Below are 20,040 nucleotides of genomic sequence, written 5' to 3' on the forward strand. Positions count from 1 at the left end.
GCTAGCAGCTGAGTCCCTGCAATGGAGACCGCCGCCTCAAGCACCGCTGAACAGGGCACCGCCGTCTCAAGCACTGCTGAACAGGGCACCGCCATCTCAAGCACTGCTGAACAGGGCACCGCCATCTCAAGCACCGCTGAACAGGGCACCGCCGTCTCAAGCACCGCTGAACAGGGCACCGCCATCTTAAGCACTGCTGAACAGGGCACTGCCATCTCAAGCACCGCTGAACAGGGCACCGCCGTCTCAAGCACCGCTGAACAGGGCACCGCCATCTCAAGCACCGCTGAACAGGGCACCGCCATCTCAAGCACCGCTGAACAGGGCACCGCCGTCTCAAGCACCGCAGAACAGGGCACCGCCGTCTCAAGCACCGCTGGCCCATGAGCGGCAAGGGCACTGACGCAACTGAATCCGTCACGGGGTGAATGATGCACTCTGGGCACCAAGCCCCCTCCAGAACCAGTGGAGACTGTCATCCACTACCTCTGTCCTTAGCAGCATGAAGCACTCTGGGCACCATGTGACCCTCCAGAACCAGTGGAGAGATCCATCCACTACCTCTGTCCTTAGCAGGATAAAGCACTCTGGGCACTATGCCCCCTCCAGAACCAGTCGAGAGATCCATCCACTACCTCTGTCCTTAGCAGGATGAAGCACTCTGGGCACCATGCCCCCTCCAGAACCAGTGGAGAGATCCATCCACTACCTCTGTCCTTAGCAGGAGGAAGCACTCTGGGCACCATGTCCCCTCCAGAACCAGTGGAGACACTTCATCCACTACCTCTGTCCTTAGCAGGATGAAGCACTCTGGGCACCATGCCCCCTCCAGAACCAGTGGAGACTGTTATCCACTACCTCTGTCCTTAGCAGGATGAAGCACTCTGGGCACCATGCCCCCTCCAGAACCAGTGGAGAGATCCATCCACTACCTCTGTCCTTAGCAGGATGAAGCACTCTGGGCACCATGCCCTCTCCAGAACCAGTGGAGACTGTCATCCACTACCTCTGTCCTTAGCAGGATGAAGCACTCTGGGCACTATGCCCCCTCCAGAACCAGTGGAGAGATCCATCCACTACCTCTGTCCTTAGCAGGATGAAGCACTCTGGGCACCATGCCCCCTCGAGAACCTGTGGAGACTGTTATCCACTTGAGAGACTGTGGCTTTGCACTCCCCAGGACATGGCAGTGGGCAAACCACCCACTGTAGAGACTTGAGAGACTGTGGCTTTGCACTCCCCAGTATTGAACAGTGGGCAAACCACCCACTGTAGAGACTTGAGAGACTGTGGCTTTGCACTCCCCAGGATTGAACAGTGGGCAGACCACCCAATGTAAAGACTTGAGAGACTGTGGCTTTGCACTCCCCAGGATTGAACAGTGGGCAAACCACCCACTGTAGAGACTTGTGAGACTGTGGCTTTGCACTCCCCAGGATTGAACAGTGGGCAACGCACCCACTGTAGAGACTTGAGAGACTGTGGCTTTGCACTCCCCAGGATGGAACAGTGGGCATGTGGCCCCCTCGTGGATTTGGTGCTGTGCACTCAAGCAGCTGAGGTGCCCCCCCTTTCCCTCCCCCTGAGGTGCCTGTTTAGTTGCTCTCTGATGCCCCTGCAGTGTTCTCTCCGTCATGGTCGGGGATCTTGTGTGGTCCTCGCCCATACCGTGTGGTCCCAGTGTTCCACGGACTTTCTTAGAGCACTACCTGGACTACTATGCTTGGTATATATTTTGTACATGGTGTATATATATATTTCTGACTACTTACTTTCCATATATTACAATGGTTACACTCATTTTCTATTGTCTTTGTATTCTTCCGGGGGTTTTGGGGGGTGTAACTGTGATGTATTGATATGCATTAGTGTGTGTGTTGTAGTGGGTGAGGGTGGGGGTGTTGAGTGTGCATGTCCCAGTTTTTTCCCTCCCCCCTCCCCTTTGTCGTAGGTGCAGTACTCGCCGTGGTCTTCGCCGCCGGCGTTCGTGCTCCTGGTAGAGGAGCAGGAAGACTAGTGCAGGTAGAATTTGGAGTCCTGGATCCATGGCGTCCTCGTTCCTCGTGGTGAGCATTTTTCCTTAGGGATTCCTGTACGCCTCCCTCATCAGACAGTTGTACCAGTAGAGGATGGACTGTGAACAAAATGTCAAAAGTCAAGGCATTTTGGGATGACACCATGCCTTTTTGTGACACACATGGTAACTGGCCACACTTGGTGTTACAGTTCTTGGTCCATTTTCCTCCATAAGAATGAGCAACATATGCACAATAATGAAAGGGTTGTACTTGTGTAACATTTTGTTAAAATACTCACATCATAGAAACGGAAATTGTGTTAGAGTTAAACCATTAAAATAGATATTATGGGTATGGTCATATCTCATATGCATGTTATCAACGTGACATTGAAGATCGCACATTAAACTAAATTATAGACATAACATACATTCTATTTCATGTCATGTTGTCAATGCGTAGGTACTACGCTCATTGTTTCATGTCATTTTATAGCAATACCTCTAAAGTGATCGTACTATAAATTCTATTTCATTTCTGATATATGATCCATTAAAGTTGGTATCCAATAGCACAACATGTGCATACTAATGTTCATTATAACTGCATATGATAGGAGATGAGTAATGCCACACAAGATGTAAGAAATATTTGTATACCATGGGTAACAAATTAAAATAGATGTGTCAGCTCACACCAGTCCACTCTATAGGTCAACTAAAATATATTTACTCATATTACAGTTCATTGATCATGTCATCAAAACTACAACAGCGTGTTCTTCAAGACTATAAAATAGCTCCTAGTTAAAAAGTCTTACACATCAGATCTATTCCACAATAAAACAAAAATATTTAGGGGGTCATTCTGACCTCGGCGGTAAAAGGCCCTTACCGCCGGTCAGAAGTCCGCCATTCTACCGCCGCGCCCGCGGTAAACCGCCACGGTCATTCTGACCACCAACTGTGAAACCGCCAACAATCCGACATCCAAGGAAGGCCGCCTCATCAGCGGGCCGCGGAAAACTGGAGATGACCAAACCTCCACCGTCACGCCAACACAAACACGCCCATGCCATTCTGACCCACGAATCCATGCGGCGGTCTTTCAACCGCGGTATTCCATTGGCGGTACACACGGCCGCGCTCAAAATACACACACAGCTCCAAAACACAGCCACATTGGACAATTTGAAATACGCACACCTGAGACACATACAAACAACACTCCCACACATCCAATCAACTATAAAACACACACCCACATCACCCACAAACCCCCACTAGTTGGAAATCTGAGCGAAGGCGATAGAGATAGAGATAGAGAGAGCGAGCACAGCAATAGAAAACCCCAACACACACAGGAACCCAACTTCATCACCCACACCACATCTACGCACACATCACCACATATCACCACGCACATCACCACAAACACCACCCCACACCTCATCCACACCACCCCATGGCACCCCAAAGACACCCAAGGTTTTTGGACCAAGAACTCCGGGTCATGGTGGAGGAAATTATGAGGGTTGAGCCCCAGCTCTTCGGCACATAGGTGCAGCACACCACCATAGCAAGGAAGGCTGAGCTATGGCAAAGGATCGTAGACAGGGTCAACGCTGTGGGACAGCATCCCAGAAATCGGGAAGATATCAGAAAGCGATGGAACGACCTACGGGGGAAGGTGCGCTCGATGATCTCCAGGCACAACATCGCTGTGCAGAAGACTGGCGGCGGACACCCACCCACTCCACCCCAATTCACAGCATGGGAGCAAGAGGTGGTAAACATCCTGCATCCTGATGGCCTCGCTGGAGTACACGGAGGAATGGACTCTGGTAAGTCGAATCTCAACTACTTCACCCCCCCCCAACCACCAGCATGCCAACCCCCCCCCCTCTCCCCCAATCTCAACCCCCCAGCACACAACCTCCCTGCCAATGTCTCACCAGCACAACCCACCCTAAACAACACCAACCCCTGAATGCCAACACAAACCATAGACAGCCACCACCAAAGCATGACCATTGCACATACCCATACACCCCCCCCACCACCCTCACAACACCTCCCACAAGGGAATGCCAGCACTGGGGGACAAGGGCACTCAAAATGTACGCCATGGCACACACAGAAACAATAACCATACTCCTTTACCCCTGCAGGGCCCGAACGCCAACACACCGCCACGGAGGGTCCAGATTTGTCCATCACACCCCCAGAACAGGCCCCCAGCGAGGACAACAGCTCTGTCGACCTAGAACCTGATGACCAGCCCGGACCATCGGGGACCTCTGGACAGTCGGTTCCCCACACACAGACACAGGCCACAGCAGACCCAAACCCCTCTGGGAACACCAGCACAGCTCCCACCCAGCGGGCCCATGCCTCTGTCTCGCGGACGCGTCAATCAGCGGTGTGTCCGCCACTACAGGGCACCCAGGCTGACCCAACACCCCAACAACAACAGGGACCTGGGGGCAGTGGTAGTGGGCACACCGTCCAGGGGACAGAGGCCCGGGGAAACAGGGCAACTGGGAGGGCTGCTGTGCGACAAGGGGGGGAGGACAGGCCCAGGGAACCGACTCTCCAAGAGGCCCTCACCACCATCATGGGAGCATACCATCACTCCCAGGAGACGATGGCGACGGTACTGGCCAGGTTCACCGAGATCCAGGCACAGCAGGAGGAACGGTACATGGGGTTCAGCAATGAACTCAGGAACATCGCTACCGCTATGGGGATCATAGTCCAGGCCCTCAACCGGATAGAAACCACATTGCGGGACCATGTGGCACCGCAAAGGGCCCCTGTCACTAGCCAGGAACAGCCTACCACCTCCGCCGGCGCTAGTGGTCAGGAGGCCCCCACAGAACGACGGGCCACCAGAACCCCACCTCCTGCTGAAGAACAACCACCCCGCAAGAGGAACCTGAGATCTCAAAGGAAGACAGAGTAGGATGCCAAGACCCCCGCCAGCCTAATATCCCCCCGGATGTCATTCCACTGTCCCACAGTGTCACCCTGTCCAACCTTGAACTGCCCCTGCTCCATCCTTCCACAGGCATATGGACAATGCACCTGTGCGACCGAGAACTGGACTCTGCCATGGACATAACTCCACCCTCACCCATCACCGTTTTAATATCATGTACCAATATCTAGCACTACAAATAAATCACTCATTGCACTGAAATCATTCAGGAGTCAGCCTGTATTATTTACAAATGTATAACACATTACTGATCAATAATGTTCTGTTATTTTTGTGATGACAACATACCAGTGTCAATAAGCATTAGTCCATGGGCTAACCAAGCAGAAGTCACGCAGTGGGTCATACAGCACTGAAAAGGGAAGGGAAAATCAAACATCAGTTTAAAGGAACTGGGGGGAAATACACAAAGTAAAGATGCAGGGGGCTTTCAGTAAATGTTAAATGGCGTGGGTGATTCTTACCTGTGTGCTACTGAAAATACTGTTGGATAACTCTGTCCCTGTTGTCTGGGTCGTCCTCTTCGTCTTCCTCCTCTTCACTCTCCGCAGTCTCCACAGCTGCTTCAACAACACCATCTGGACCATCCTCCTGCAGGAAAGGCACCTGACGTCGCAATGCCAGATTGTGAAGCATACAGCAGGCCACGATGATCTGGCACACCTTCTTTGGTGAGTACATCAGGGATCCCCTGTCATATGCAGGCACTTAAACCTGGCCTTCAGGAGGCCAAAGGTTCTTTCTATGATCCTCCTAGTTCGCCCATGGGCCTCATTGTACCGTTCCTCTGCCCTGGTCCGGGGATTCCTCACTGGGGTCAATAGCCAAGGCAGGTTGGGGTAACCAGAGTCACCAATTAGCCACACACGGTGTCTCTGTAGCTGTTCCATCACATAAGGGATGCTGCTATTTCGCATCACATACGCGTCATGCACTGACCCAGGGAACTTGGCATTCACATGGGAGATGTACTGGTCAGCCAAACAGACCACCTGGACGTTCATAGAATGGTAACTTTTCCTGTTTCTGTACACCTGCTCATCGTCTTTTGGGGGTACTAAAGCCACATGGGTCCCATCAATGGCACCAATTATGTTGGGGATATGTCCAAGGGCATAAAAATCACCCATCACAGTGGCCAAATCAACCTCCTCAGGGAATACAATGTAGCTCCGCATGTGTTTCGTCAGGGCAGATAACACTCTAGACAAGATTTTTGAAAACATAGGCTGAGACATTCCAGATGACATGGCCACTGTTGTCTGGAATGAGCCACTTGCCAAAAAATGGAGGACTGACAGAACCTGCACTAGAGGGGGAATTCCTGTGGGTTGGCGGATGGGGGACATCAGGGCTGGCTCCAGCTGGGCACACAGTTCATGTATAGTGGCTCGGTCAAGTCGGTATCGTAGTATGATATGGCGTTCTTCCATTGTCGACAGGTCCACCAGCGGTCGGTACACGCGAGGATTCATCCGTCTCCTCGCAAGTCCCAGCAGACGGTGCCTAGGAAGGACAACATGGAGCACAGAGTCAAGCAAATCACAGGTACGTTCACCACAGCATGCATAGCACACGATTATCTATGTATTGAAAGGCGTGTATGTGTGGCAATGCAAGGCCTAGGCCTGTGTGACGCAGTACAAATTATGCCATGTGGGCCCTTGAAATGGCGGCTGCCTGACCTGTGAAGTGGGACAATGGGATGTGAGGTCAATGCGCTGGCGTGGCACACCGTGGCGGTAGGCGGTCGAAGACCGCTATACGAAGCCGCATTGGCTAACATTGAAGCCTATGGGTTTCAGGAGCCAATGACGAGGTGCGCCGGCGGTCGCGGTACGCACCGCCGCGGTACGCACCGCCGCGGGCGTGACCGCCATTTTCTATCTGCTTAATCACTCGAGACCTGATCATCCACAGGAGAGGACCTATACTGCAAGTGCTGCTGTGACCTCGGTCTGGAAGTGACAATGGCTGCTGCGACTGGGGAAAGGGCCCCTGCCTTCACGTCTGAGGAGTTGGAGAAACTTGTGGATGGGGTCCTCCCCCAGTATGCGTTACTCTACGGTCCTCCAGACCAACAGGTAAGTACACTGGGTGCACATTGAATGGGCTATGCCTGTGTGGAGTGGGGTGGATGTAAGTTGGTGGGGTGGGGGGCGAATGAGGAGTGCAACGCACGACAGATGAGAGCATGTGCCATATGGCAAGGTTGGGGAGGGGGGGCCAATCGCATCTAACATGCAGAAAATTGATGATTTTTTCCTTCCCACCCTGTACATGTCAAATAGGTCAGTGCCCATCAGAAAGTGGACATTTGACGTGCCATCGCCAAGGAAGTCCGGGCCATGGGGGTCCACACAAGACGGGGCACCCACTGCCACAAGAGGTGGGAGGACATCCGCCGCGGGACCAGGAAGACCGCTGAGTCACTGCTGGGGATGGCCTCCCAACCTAGGAGGGGTGCCAGTCGTACCCTGACCCCCCTGATGTCCCGGATCCTGGCGGTGGCCTACCCTGATTTGGATGGGCGCTTGAGGACATCACAGCAGACACAAGGGGGTGAGTATCAGCACATTCTGCTATCTCTCTGCGCAGTGGAGGCGTCTGGGTGGGGGAGGAGGGTTGTGGGTGACATTAGGCCAGGGCGCTTTCTGTAGTGTAGTCCTCTCCTTTAGGCATGGCCCTGTGCTCCCGGCCCCCACCTCTGTAGGGTGACAAGTACAGCTATCGATGGTCCAGCATCACACATGTGCGCGTTTGTCGTCTCTAGACCTGTTGTCCTAGTCAGAAGTACTGAGTAGTGTACCCCGAATGCGCGGCTTAGTGCATGAGGCCCCTGTGTCTGTCCTCTCCGCCAACGGTGTTGACATTGCATGCACTCAACCTGGTCTTCGTTTTTCTCCCCCCACCCTTCTTCTTCATCTTCTTGTGCATGTGTGCATTAGCATCATCAGGCGGAGGAGAATTGGCATCGGAGCACGAGGGAGCTGCAAGTCACAAGGCCCCGGTGGGACCAGGAACAGACACCGAGGGCACCAGTGATCCGGAGGGCGAGGGGAGCACCACAACGGGGACCGGTGGTGACACCAGCGACAGCGACACGTCCTCGGATGGGAGCTCCCTAGCGGTGGCGGCAACATCTGGGCCCCCTGCCTCTACAGGTACAGCCGTCACCCAGCGCACCAGCCCCGCCCTCCCAGCAGCCCCTCAGCCTACGCTCCGTGCCCGCTCGCCCAGGAAGGCGGGCGTCTCCTTCGCCCCAGGCACCTCAGCCCCTGCCCCTGTTACCCCTGCTGCCCTCAGTGAGGAGGTCATTGACCTCCTTCAGACCATCATTGTTGGGCAGACTACCCTTTTGAATGCCATCCAGGGGGTAGAAAGAGAGGTGCATCGGAGCAATGCCTACCTGGAGGGCATTCATTCGGGTCAGGCTGCCCATCAACGATCGTTCAATGCTCTGGCCTCAGCACTGACGGCAGCCATTGTCCCTGTTTCCAGTCTCCCTCTTCTGACTGCCTCCACCCTGTCTCTGTCTCCTGTTCCTCAGCCTATCCCATCCACACCATCAGACCAGCCTGCACACACCTCAACACCCAAGGGCAGCTCATCCAGACACAAGCACCACAGAACCCACAAGCATTCACGCAAGCAACACCCAGATGCAGACATTCCAAGTCACTACCACCTCTGTGTCCCCCTCCTCCTCGTCTCCCTCCTCCCTCCCTGTGACGTCTACACTCACACCTGCATGCACACCACCATCAGCCAGTGCTTCCATCACCAGCACACCCTCCAGTCCAGTCCGCACACATGCAGTCACCACCCCCACTACCATTTACACGTCCCCTGTGTCCTCTCCCACTGTGTCTGTCACCCCCTCTTCCAAGACACACAAACGCAGGCAGACACCCACCCAACAGCCATCCACCTCACGACAGCCTCCAGCACAAGCACCTGCACCCAAAGACAGCACACCTGACTCTCCTACAACCACATCCTCTTCCTCCACTCCCATCACCACTTCTCCTACCTTTTACCTTGGTCCTAAGAAAGTTTTCCTCGCTAATCTTGACCTCTTTCCCTCCACTGACCCACCCCCTCCATCTGCAAAGAGTCCCAAGAGCACCTCAGCCACCACCAGCCCAGCTTCGAGTGTCACTGTGGTGCATGGGTTCTGGAGTCCACCCTTTGCCAGCAGTGACACTTCAATCAGCAGCAAGGGGACAGCCAGCCCCCCACCAGGCAAGAGGACCAGGAAGCTAAAGGGCCGCCGTGAGAGGACTGACACGGCTGCCCCCAAGGAGCAAAGTTCGCCCACTTCACCAGCCACAACATCTAGGGGAGGCAAGGGCCTGAGAGCCCCATCTAAGGAGCGAAAGGGCAGCAGGGCGGAGAAGTCAGCCAGCAGGAGCGCGGAGCAGGAGGGGCCCACAAGCCCCATCCCGGGTGTTAGGAAGAACACCAAAGGGCCCAGGACTCCGTCACCGAAGGGTCCAGCAACAGCACGGTCGGAGGGCGACTGAGTAGGGAGTCCAGGCCAGGTCTGGCTCCCTTGACCTACTGGACGAGCACCGCTGAAGAGGGCCCCGCCGTGCAGAAGAGCACCGCTGAAGAGGGCCCCGCCGTGCAGAAGAGCACCGCTGAACAGGGCCCCGCCGTGCAGAAGAGCACCGCTGAAGAAGGCCCCACCGTGCAGAAGAGCACCGCTGAACAGGGCCCCGCCGTGCAGAAGAGCACCGCTGAACAGGGCCCGCCGTGCAGAAGAGCACCATTAAGAGGGCCCCGCCGTGCAGAGGAGCACCGCTGAACAGGGCCCCGCCGTGCAGAAGAGCACCGCTGAACAGGGCCCCGCCGTGCAGAAGAGCACCGCTGAAGAGGGCCCCGCCGTGCAGAAGAGCACCGCTGAACAGGGCCCCGCCGTGCAGAAGAGCACCGCTGAAGAGGGCCCGCCGTGCAGAGGAGCACCGCTCTGCTGGGCCCTTCCTGTCAAGCACCGCTCCGCTGGGCCCCGCCGTCTCAATCACCGCTCCGCTGGGCCCTTCCTGTCAAGCACCGCTCCGCTGGGCCCCGCCGTCTCAAGCACCGCTCCGCTGGGCCCCGCCGTCTCATGCACCGCTCCGCTGGGCCCCGTCGTCTCAAGCACCGCTCCGCTGGGCCCTTCCTGTCAAGCACTGCTCCGCTGGGCCCCGCCGTCTCATGCACCACTGGCACAATGACAGTGCCGGATCTGTCTCGAGCTACTGTTCACGGTTCACTGTGCCCACCATGCCTCCTCCTTGACCGGTGGAGGCTGTTATCCACCTGATGGACTGTGGCTTTGCACTCCCCAGGATGGCAGAGTGGGCAAGCCACCCACTGTAGAGATTTGAGAGACTGTGGCTTTGCACTCCCCAGGATGGCACAGTGGGCAAGCCACCCACTGTAAAGACTTGAGAGACTGTGGCTTTGCACTCCCCAGGATGGCAGAGTGGGCAAGCCACCCACTGTAGAGACTTGAGGGACTGTGGCTTTGCACTCCCCAGGATGGCACAGTGGGCAAGCCACCCACTGTAGAGACTTGAGAGACTGTGGCTTTGCACTCCCCAGGATGGCACAGTGGGCATGGTGGCCCCTTCGTGGATCTGGCGTCGTGGACTCATGTGGCTGTGGTGCCCCCCCCTTCCCTTCCCCCTGAGGTGCCTGTAGTTTTTTCATCAGATGCCCCTGCAGTGTTCTCTCCAAAGGACTCAGGTCTCCTGTGTGGGCTTTGCCCTTGTGTTGATACACTTTGGCCCACGGACACTTGGAATTTCGTTAGATGTGCAGGACTTATTGCCTCGGTTTATCGTATGCACTGAATATTGAATTGATTTTTTTGAATTGTTATTGCTATTTGACCGTGACTTATCAGTGGTTTTTATTTCCCATAAATTTCGAGTCACAATTTAATTATGTCCTTGCTTTTTTCACTGGGGTTTGGGTGGTGTCACTGTGACTTGTTGCTCTGCATTGGTGTGTACATGGTTTGGGGGGGTATGTGTATTGCGTATGTGTGTGCACGTAACCTTTCGTCCTCCCCCCTCCCCTGTGTCATAGGTGCAGTACTCACCGTTGTCGTCTGCGCCGGCGTTCGTACTCGTGGTAGATGAGCAGGTAGACGAGAGCAGGTAGGATGTTTAATTTGGGTTCCATGCTGTCCTCCTTCCTCGTGGAGTGCGTAGATGTGCGCGTTTTCCCGTTCGTAGTCTGTTTCCGCCGTGTTTTTATCGGCGGTGCTCCCGCCCCGGAAAAGGTGGCGGATTGGCCGGTCATAATAGTGTGGGCGGTACATTGTCTGCCGCCTGTCTGTTGGCGGTGACCGCCGCGCTGTTTGTTTGTACCGCTGTGGCGGTCGGAGTGTTAATGTGGCGGGCTGTGTTGGCGGTTCCCGCCAGGGTCAGAATTCCATTTTTTGGACCGCCGGCCTGTTGGCGGGTTGGCCGCCGCTTTATCACCGACCGCCAGGGTTAGAATCACCCCCTTAATTTTATAACACAGACACACTCATGGGCAGGATTTAACGGTGGATGTGATTTTTTCTGGAAGTCACAAACTCTCCCAATACATACATAATAATACATAATCTCCAACCTAATACATGCCTAACTGACTGGAGGCTTTCTGCAACCATCTAGGAAATGCAGAGAAATGCAGGAATGAACGAAGGCTTGCTTGGGCAGCAGATCTTTGTCCCTGCAACTGTATTAACAGCAGGAATTTAACCTTAAACTGCAGGCGCTGTTCTTCTAATTAGATTCTGCATCAGAAATTGATACTCCGAAGGGGAAGCTGTCACAAAGGAACAGTATGGGTTTTTGGGGGGTAAGGGCATTTTTAGATTTTAGGGTGGGTATACGTTTTAGGTGGTAAGGGCATTTTTAGGTTTGAGGGGGGTATGGGTTTTGGGACCGCAAGGCCATTTTTAGGTTTTAGGGTGGGTATGGGTTTTGGTAAGGTAAAGGAATTTTTAGGTTTTAGGGTGGGTATGGGTTTTGGGGTGGTAAGGGTATTTTTAGGTTTTAGGGTGAGTATGACATTTGGGGTGGTAAGGACATTTTGAGGTTTAGAGTGGGTATGGGATTTGGGGTGGCAAGGATATTTTTAAGTTTGAGGGTGGGTATGGGTTTTGGGGTGGTAAGGGCATTTTTAGGTTTTAGGTTGGGTATGGGTTTTGGTGTGGTAAGGGCATTTTTAGGTTTTAGGGTGGGTATGGGTTTTGGGGTGGTAAGAGCATTTTTTGGTTTTTAGGGTGGGTGTGTAATTTGGGATGGTAAGGGCATTTTCAGGTTTTAGGGTGGGTATGGGTTTTGGGGTGGTAAGGGCATTTGTTTGTTTTAGGGTGGGTATGGGTTTTGGGGTGGTAAGGGCATTTTTAGATTTAAGGGTGGTATTGGGTTTTGGGGTGGGAAGGGCATTTTTAGGTTTTAGGATGGTATGGGTTTTGGGGTGGTTAGGGCATTTTTAGGTTTTAGGGTGTGTATGGGATTTGGTGTGGTAAGGGCATTTTTAGGTTTTAGGGTGGGTATGGGTTTTGAGGTGGTAAGAGCATTTTTAGGTTTTAGGGTGGGTATGGGTTTGGGGATGGTAAGGGTATTTTTAGGGTTTGTAGGTTTTTGGGTAGAAAGGTGTGCTTGTGTATGGTGTTTATATATATATATATATATATATATATATATATATATGCACACCACACACACACACACATGTATTATTAAACTATATATATATATATATATATATATATATATATATATATATACATATATATATATATAATGTAGGTTATACTTATCTTTACTTTTTACCATGCATATGCCTTTACCAACTATGCCTTTACTACGAAATTGTTGTGGTAAAGACGTGCGTGGTAAAAGCATATGCATGGTAAAAACATTTTGTGGTAAGTGCATGAGTGGTAATGACCATGCGTTGTACTTACCGCATTGTAAAGGGATGTGTGGTAAGTGCATGCCTTGTTCCTTCATCCATGAATGACTAGCCCAAATTGGGGGCAGATAACAGAACAAAGGTTTTCAACTGCATTTGCGGTCAATAACCATTGATATTCCCCTTTCTAACTCAGAAAGAGTCTCTCTAACCCCCTTCCTTTTTTGCGATTCAGGAACAGCTGCAGAACACATTTTGTGAATCAGAAAGTATAAAAAGGTGTTATTTTCAAACACATTGTCTCATAACTACAAACTACATTGTACACAGCGCCTTTAAAGCATAAATGGCTAAAAGCAAGCCTTAGTTGCACACTTCCAAGGCATCATACAAAGCATGCTCCAAATTAGACCTTTTTATTTATTACATTTCTAAAGTGCTCTGTTACCTAGGAAGGTGCCCTGGTGCTAACAGTTGCCAGCTGTCGCATGTGTGATGCAGTGCAGTGCTTATTGTTGATAAAGACAGGCTTTTACAGCTTTCCTGAACTTTGGCATGTCAGAGCTAGAGTGAAGAAGAAGAGGCATCTTGTTTCAGAGCGGAGCCGGGTTGAGAGTGGGTGGAGTCTGGAACCAGTAGAAGATTGGCTTCTGAAAGGTATAGTGTACACACTGAGAAATACCAATGTAATTTCTTCTGAAGGTACAATGGACCAACTTTATGAATGGCTTTGGGCATCAAACATAAGGATTTAAAGATGCTCCTTTTGGAGACCAGCAGGCAATGCAATTTGTCTAGCATTTCACAGGCCAATGAGTTGTGAGGGAGAGACAGAGCCTGCCTGCTGCAGCCATCTGAATCCTATACAGCCATTTGAGCAGGTGTCCTGGGTATACAGAAAGAGAAAATTACCATAGTCCAACTAGCTCAAGATCGTTGCAGCACTCCCCACTACAATTCTGTAGCTAACCCACAGCTGATCTGTTGAAGGAAGACACAAGTATCAGCGCATTTAAGAAATTAAGCCACTGGTAATGAGTATGTATTGCACTTTGTGAAATGGGATAATGCAATACCTGCTGTGAAAGCATCATCCCATGCCACCTGCCACAAGCTAATCTGTCCACTGTAATTGTTCTAACCCCTCACTCACTTTATATATTTCTACCTCGATATACAGCACTTTGATGTAACTCAAAGTTCATTCATCATTATATAAAAACTTTTTTTTAAAAGGTGCATGAAAATTGTTATTCTTGTTAAACTGGTCCTAGGGAGCACAGTTGTAGAACATCATAATGGGAAGCCAACAAGGGAAAGCTAGTGCTCTCCCTGTACTTTTATCGGATTCACTAGGCAGAAACCTGCAGCAAAGCAATTTTGCTCTGATGTATATCAAACCCTTAGCAATCTTTATACTGTGGGCTCTTTCCTGTGCTATGTGACCTTTTCTTCTGAACAGAAAACTCTGAAGTCACTTGATGAGTTAAATTGTGTGATAATGTAGAATTTCCAAGTAAACTATGAAGGAAAGTCTTAATTTTATTGAAGACACAGATGCGCGTATTATGCATTCTAATCTTAATAAAATAGCAGCAGTCACAAACTACCCATCCCAAGAGGCTTAGCAACAGCCTAGCCAATGGGAACAAAAAACTTAATACTAGCAAGTACCAACAGGGTAACACTTAGAACCATAGAGTACACACTTGACTGCCAGCAGCCCTCTTTTCTTGTGTGAGTAGGTCAAATAGAGACATAAAACAAAGGCAATATTGAACCAATAATAGCGATTGCCAAAAGGAAAGATAAAAGTTATTGGCAACAGGAGATGATCCAGGCGAGGCTTGGAGAAATCTGTGATTCTTGAAGGTATGAGATCCGGGAATTCTGCAGCAAGGAGGAGGAGGAAGAAAGCGAAGATCATCTGGCATCCTCAGAAAGAGAAAGGAGGTAATGCCCGATTCGCTGGAAGGGAGGGAGAGAAAACATGTTAATAGTAAATGCGGTGGGATAATACTCGCCTCTGTGTCTTTAATAAAATTAAGACTTTCCTTCATAGTTTACTAAGAAAATCTACATTTTATGTCAAGACCGGAGGCTCCTATTATGCTAGTTTAAAGCATATCAATCACCAAAGTATTTGCAGTTTAAACAGGTTTACAATAGATTGTTCTGAAAACATTGTCATTAGACCAATCTGCCAACCTCAGAATGTCCTCTAAGCTAGAGCCTACCGAAAAGGCTTTAGAGGCCATGGCTCCCCTGGAAGAATGAGCCCCAAAGGTGGAGATGTCAATCCCTGCTAAAGACATGACCCATTTAACCCAATGAGCTAAAGTAGCAGAGCAAACTGGTTTGTGGGGTTTACGGTAAGAAATCAGGAGTTGGTGGAAGGAGGACATTCTGAGGTTGAGTGTACATTTCTCATATTCTTTTAAACACAGTCCCACACAGAGTTTGGGTTTGTTAGGAAAGAAAGGATAAAATATTGTATGTAAATTGTTTTTTGTGCATTTGTTAATGTGGAATAACACTCCTGTAGGCATGTATTGACGAGAAGAAACCTCTAAGGATTTGACATCAGACACGCGTTTCATAGAGATAAGGCACAATAGCATGGCAAACCATTTATTGTAGTACATGCTCTTTCGTGAGAGAACTAGTAGTCACTAGTGAGGAACCCGGAAGCAGTTGTGGGGCTGACCCGGAAGCTGTTGCGAGAGCCACCACCAAACCCTGAACTGTGCGAGGAGTGCGGAGCACCGCCAGCTATCTGTGTCCCCCCATGTCCACCTGTGCCTGTGCCCTACGGGGGCCCCGTGGCGGCATTGACAGGGTGGACGGGGTGGGACAGGGAGCAGAGAGGAGGCTAGGTAAGGCAGGGGCACCAAGAGGGTGCGTGGGGGGTGCGTGGGGCAGTGCGAGGTGCTGAGAGGCGCTGAGAGGAGAGGAGGAGAAGAGGGGGAGAAGTAGAGGAGATTGATGACGTGCTGTGTAGTGCAGTACAGGGTGCGGGGCGGGCAGGTGAAGTGGCTGGACAGGGTGGTTGGGCCGGGCTGGGCTGTCACTGTGGATGCGGTGGGTGCTTGAGGCTTGCAGTTGCAGAGCGAACAGGACCGGCTGGGCGGAGGCTTCACCCACTTGCCTCCACTGCCCAGCTCGCCGTCCTGCCAAAATCGGCATCTGCACCTCTTTTCTGCCCCCCTGTCCCCGGTTCCTCCCACCTGGCTTCCTCCTCTCGGGTCTTCCCTCCTCTTCCCCCCCTCGCCGGCTCTCGCGCTCCTCCTGTCACCGCCTTGCGGTTGGGGCCCTCCTGTGCTCTGGAATCTTCCCTTGCGCCTTCCCACCTGCGCCCCTGGTGCCTTCAGCTCCTGAGCACCTGGCCTCCCTGATCCTCCTCCCGAGCCCCCACCCTCCTGGAGCCCCCCAACCCTGGTCAGGCCCCTGGTGGCACCAACAAGCAGGCAGGGGAAGGCAGAGGGGAGAGGGCGGCACTGGGGGTCGGTGCTGGTCGGACTCCGCTGTGTGCATGCTTCAGGCAACAGGCAAGTGCGTTGACTGTACTCAGTCATGGTAAAGGGTGTGGCCCAGAATCTGTGGAAGCGGCCCTCCTAGGGTGAGCGCGGCTTGCGGACAGCCGGTAAGCCCCACTTGCCTAGTCAGCAACATCAGCAGCACCAGCATCGAGATCTCCATACTCTTCAACCCACATCTGACTTTATCTCAGCAGAGCCCAGTGCCCTCATGAGTGACAGTTCAACAGCCGACTGTCAACTCCTCCACGCCACCACTTCCACTTCCATTACCACAATCACCACCACAATCACTCCATAAGCAGAAACACACAGGCTCCACAGGAGGCAAAAAAGGGAAGGAAGTGTTGGAAGGCAACCACATGACCATGCGGTCAAGCAAAACAAGAAAGACACCCCCAACAAAATTACAATGGGAAAAAGGAAGAGGAGACCTCAGGCTCTGGATTGTCAACAGGAGGCACAGAATGCCTCACTCCTCCTTGAGATCGAGTCAGAGCCTCTCCAGAGAGGACAAAAAGAGAAAACCATCTCTAGATGTCATGCTGGGCACAGTCTGGAACCGAGAAACAGCCTGGAACAATCCAAAAAATGACACACCACCAATTCCCAACCAAATATCTACACCTAGTTCTCCTTTTCAAAAAATTGTAGACCTGTCCTCCTCTCCAATAGCAATGACACACAGGGGTTACAGTCACAATTAATCCCGTTGATCCTCACATATACAGCAGATAGCCTTCCATCAAGAAATGCCTATGGTACAACGGGGGCTTTCTCAAGCCCAACCCCTGCTCAGCCTCGCGTAACTAGCACAATCTTGACGCCTTTGGGGCAATCTGCAAAATTCCTCAGGGCAGAGGTGCATGAGGAACCCAGATGGACTCCAGTGAATTCATGGTGGACTTCCCCCGAACAGAGTGTGGCCCACCAAATCCACCTAGCGCTCCGTGGACTGAAAGCGGTGCAGCCTGACTTTGTCAACAAGGTTGGGACAGCTGCCCACAGACGTTTTGGGCACACCTTCGATGGCCCCTGATGATCTTCATCTGGAAAGTACAACAAATGATGGACCTCCGGCCCCCTCTCTTCATCTCCTTCAGCAAATATGAAAATAGAGGGCCTCAACACAGGGGCAGACGTAGAAACTCTATCCTACCTACCTAAACACTCAAGAGTGGGAAGAAATGCTTGTTGCATACTCTCAAGACTCCCCTTCTCCCTCTCGACTCACCTCAGAATCCAGCCAGCAGTCTCCAGATGACAAAGCAAGGAACAAAGTGGCCATTCCACTTCTCAGTAAACCATCTCCCAATGACGGTGCAGGGACCAGAGAAAGCACGGACACAAGCACCACATCAACAACTGGACAAGACCCTGCCTCAAACCATCTCAATTCGCATACGGATGGTGCCTCGGCTTCCCTGCTTAACACCATGCAGCTCCTAGTTGAAGCACTCCACTTTCAATTGGACAACATGGACGTATAGTTAACCCTGCTCAACACCTTGGCAGCATTTGTAGTAGGCACTGATGAGAAATTAGGCAACATCAAATCCCTCTTTGTGCACTCACAAGAAAACTCCATGAGTCTTCCCACAAGCTGTTCATGTAGCCCCATAATAGACAAACTAGCCACATTACCTTTGATGCTAACCAACCTCTGTGCATCTCTAAATATGGGAGCCTCCAGCCAGCACTCACACTGCATCCCTCACCTGGCCTTTCCACACAGGTCCTGGGAAACACTCACTTGGATCCACTCGAGACCACAACCATCGGCCTGGGAACAAAAAGCGATGACAGAGCAAATGGCCCCATCCAGGAGACTTCAGCAAACTAACAATACCTGACATCTGGGCCACCAAAGAAGCTATGTCCTCCAACAACAATCACTTAGAGCAACTATTATACCTCCTAGACCCACATATCATGCACAAGTGGGAACCTCTATAGCCAGCAAGTCAAACAATTGCTGGAATCTGGGAGGATACTCCCACCCCCCCGGGCCTCCAGTGAACCCTCTGCATCCGCCGCAGAAATTCAAAACAGGACCAGATTCCTCAACCACCAACTCATACATTTTTCAACCTCACTACAAATCTAAGGGATCTGGTGATATCCTGAATAGGGGGCTACTTTCACATATTCCCTCCGCTAGCGGCCTCAACTCAACTGATCTCCTAGCAGTAGAATATCTCCACCCAACTAACACCACTGCTCCTGAACCCACTAAAGCCACATGGTAGTCAAGCCTAATTGCCCAAAGAATCCTAGAAGAAAGCACAACCTTCGAACTCTGGGGCAACAGTATTGCCACGCACGACCGGACGATCTTTAACATCCCCAGATTAACCTCCCCTGCCCAACTGAGACTGGAGTTTGGTCTGCTGAACCAATCGCTGGCTCGACGCGTTGCCTACATAAACTTCGGGAACAAAGCCCGTGGTGCTTTCCTGGGCACTCTTAACCACCATATGTGGCAAGAACTTGAACGCAAGAACACACAGTATTGCAATTCCTCTGCTATCACCGGATCCTGCCTTTGAATCGGGCCCCCAGTGCAGGGAAACATGCTCCGTACTCAGGAGCACTCGGGGCGGCTCTCCGGTGCTCCCAAGTTCCTCCATGACTGTTAGGGACGAATCTTAGCCCCAAAAATCCACCACCTCAGCCAACCTCTTTTCAATTAATAATGATTTAAGGTGGTTTTCAAAAACAATCAACAACTGCAATAGGCAAGGGTGACAAACCTCAGACAAAAAGATGGGCTCTCTATTGTCAAAGGAGACCCTCGACATGTGCTCATGGAACGTAAACGGCCTCTCCAAAGCTCTGGACTCTGACTTCATCCAATACATGGCACTTTTAACATTATAATAAAGCAGGAAACCTGGCTGGTTGAACCATTCCACTTGCAGGGCTATATGTGCTTCATCAACCCAGCAACCAGGAAGGCGAAGTATGGACACCCGCAAGGTGGCCTGGCCACTTATGTCTCTTCAGCACTATCGGCTAGAATCATCCCTTTGCACTCCACCTGCTCCTCCATCAACAGTGTGTCAATTACCGCCACAACGTGTGCGCCCACAGCAGAGACAGTTCTCGTAAGCACCTAGCTTCACCCCAAATTTAAACTCAGGGACACTAATAATCTTGTGGCTCTACCCGAGAACTACATAAGCAGCGGTGTCATAGCCGACGCGGCCAACATCATCGTCTCAGGCGACTTCAATTTGCATCTATTAGGATCTTCAACAGATTAAACCACAACTGCCCTTTCAAGCAATTGGGACCTTCCCAAACACGGCCGTCCTACAAAGATCAGCAGGACTTTGCTCAATGGTTTAGAATTATTACAGCTAAGAGCCCTAAATGGCGGATTTACTTAGGACTCGCCTCCGGCAGCATCATATTTCTCAAACACAGCCTCTACCACAATTCACTACACATACGTTTCCCTTCCGCTATTCAAGCAAGAAGCCTCTTTCTAGCTAGGCAACAGTAGAGAGAGTGATCACTGCCCACAGGAATTACCCATCATCCTGGGGATAACCAAAATCGAGAAAACAAATTTT

The sequence above is a fragment of the Pleurodeles waltl genome, chromosome 3_1, assembly GCF_031143425.1.
Source record: "Pleurodeles waltl isolate 20211129_DDA chromosome 3_1, aPleWal1.hap1.20221129, whole genome shotgun sequence".
Classification (NCBI taxonomy): domain Eukaryota; kingdom Metazoa; phylum Chordata; class Amphibia; order Caudata; family Salamandridae; genus Pleurodeles; species Pleurodeles waltl.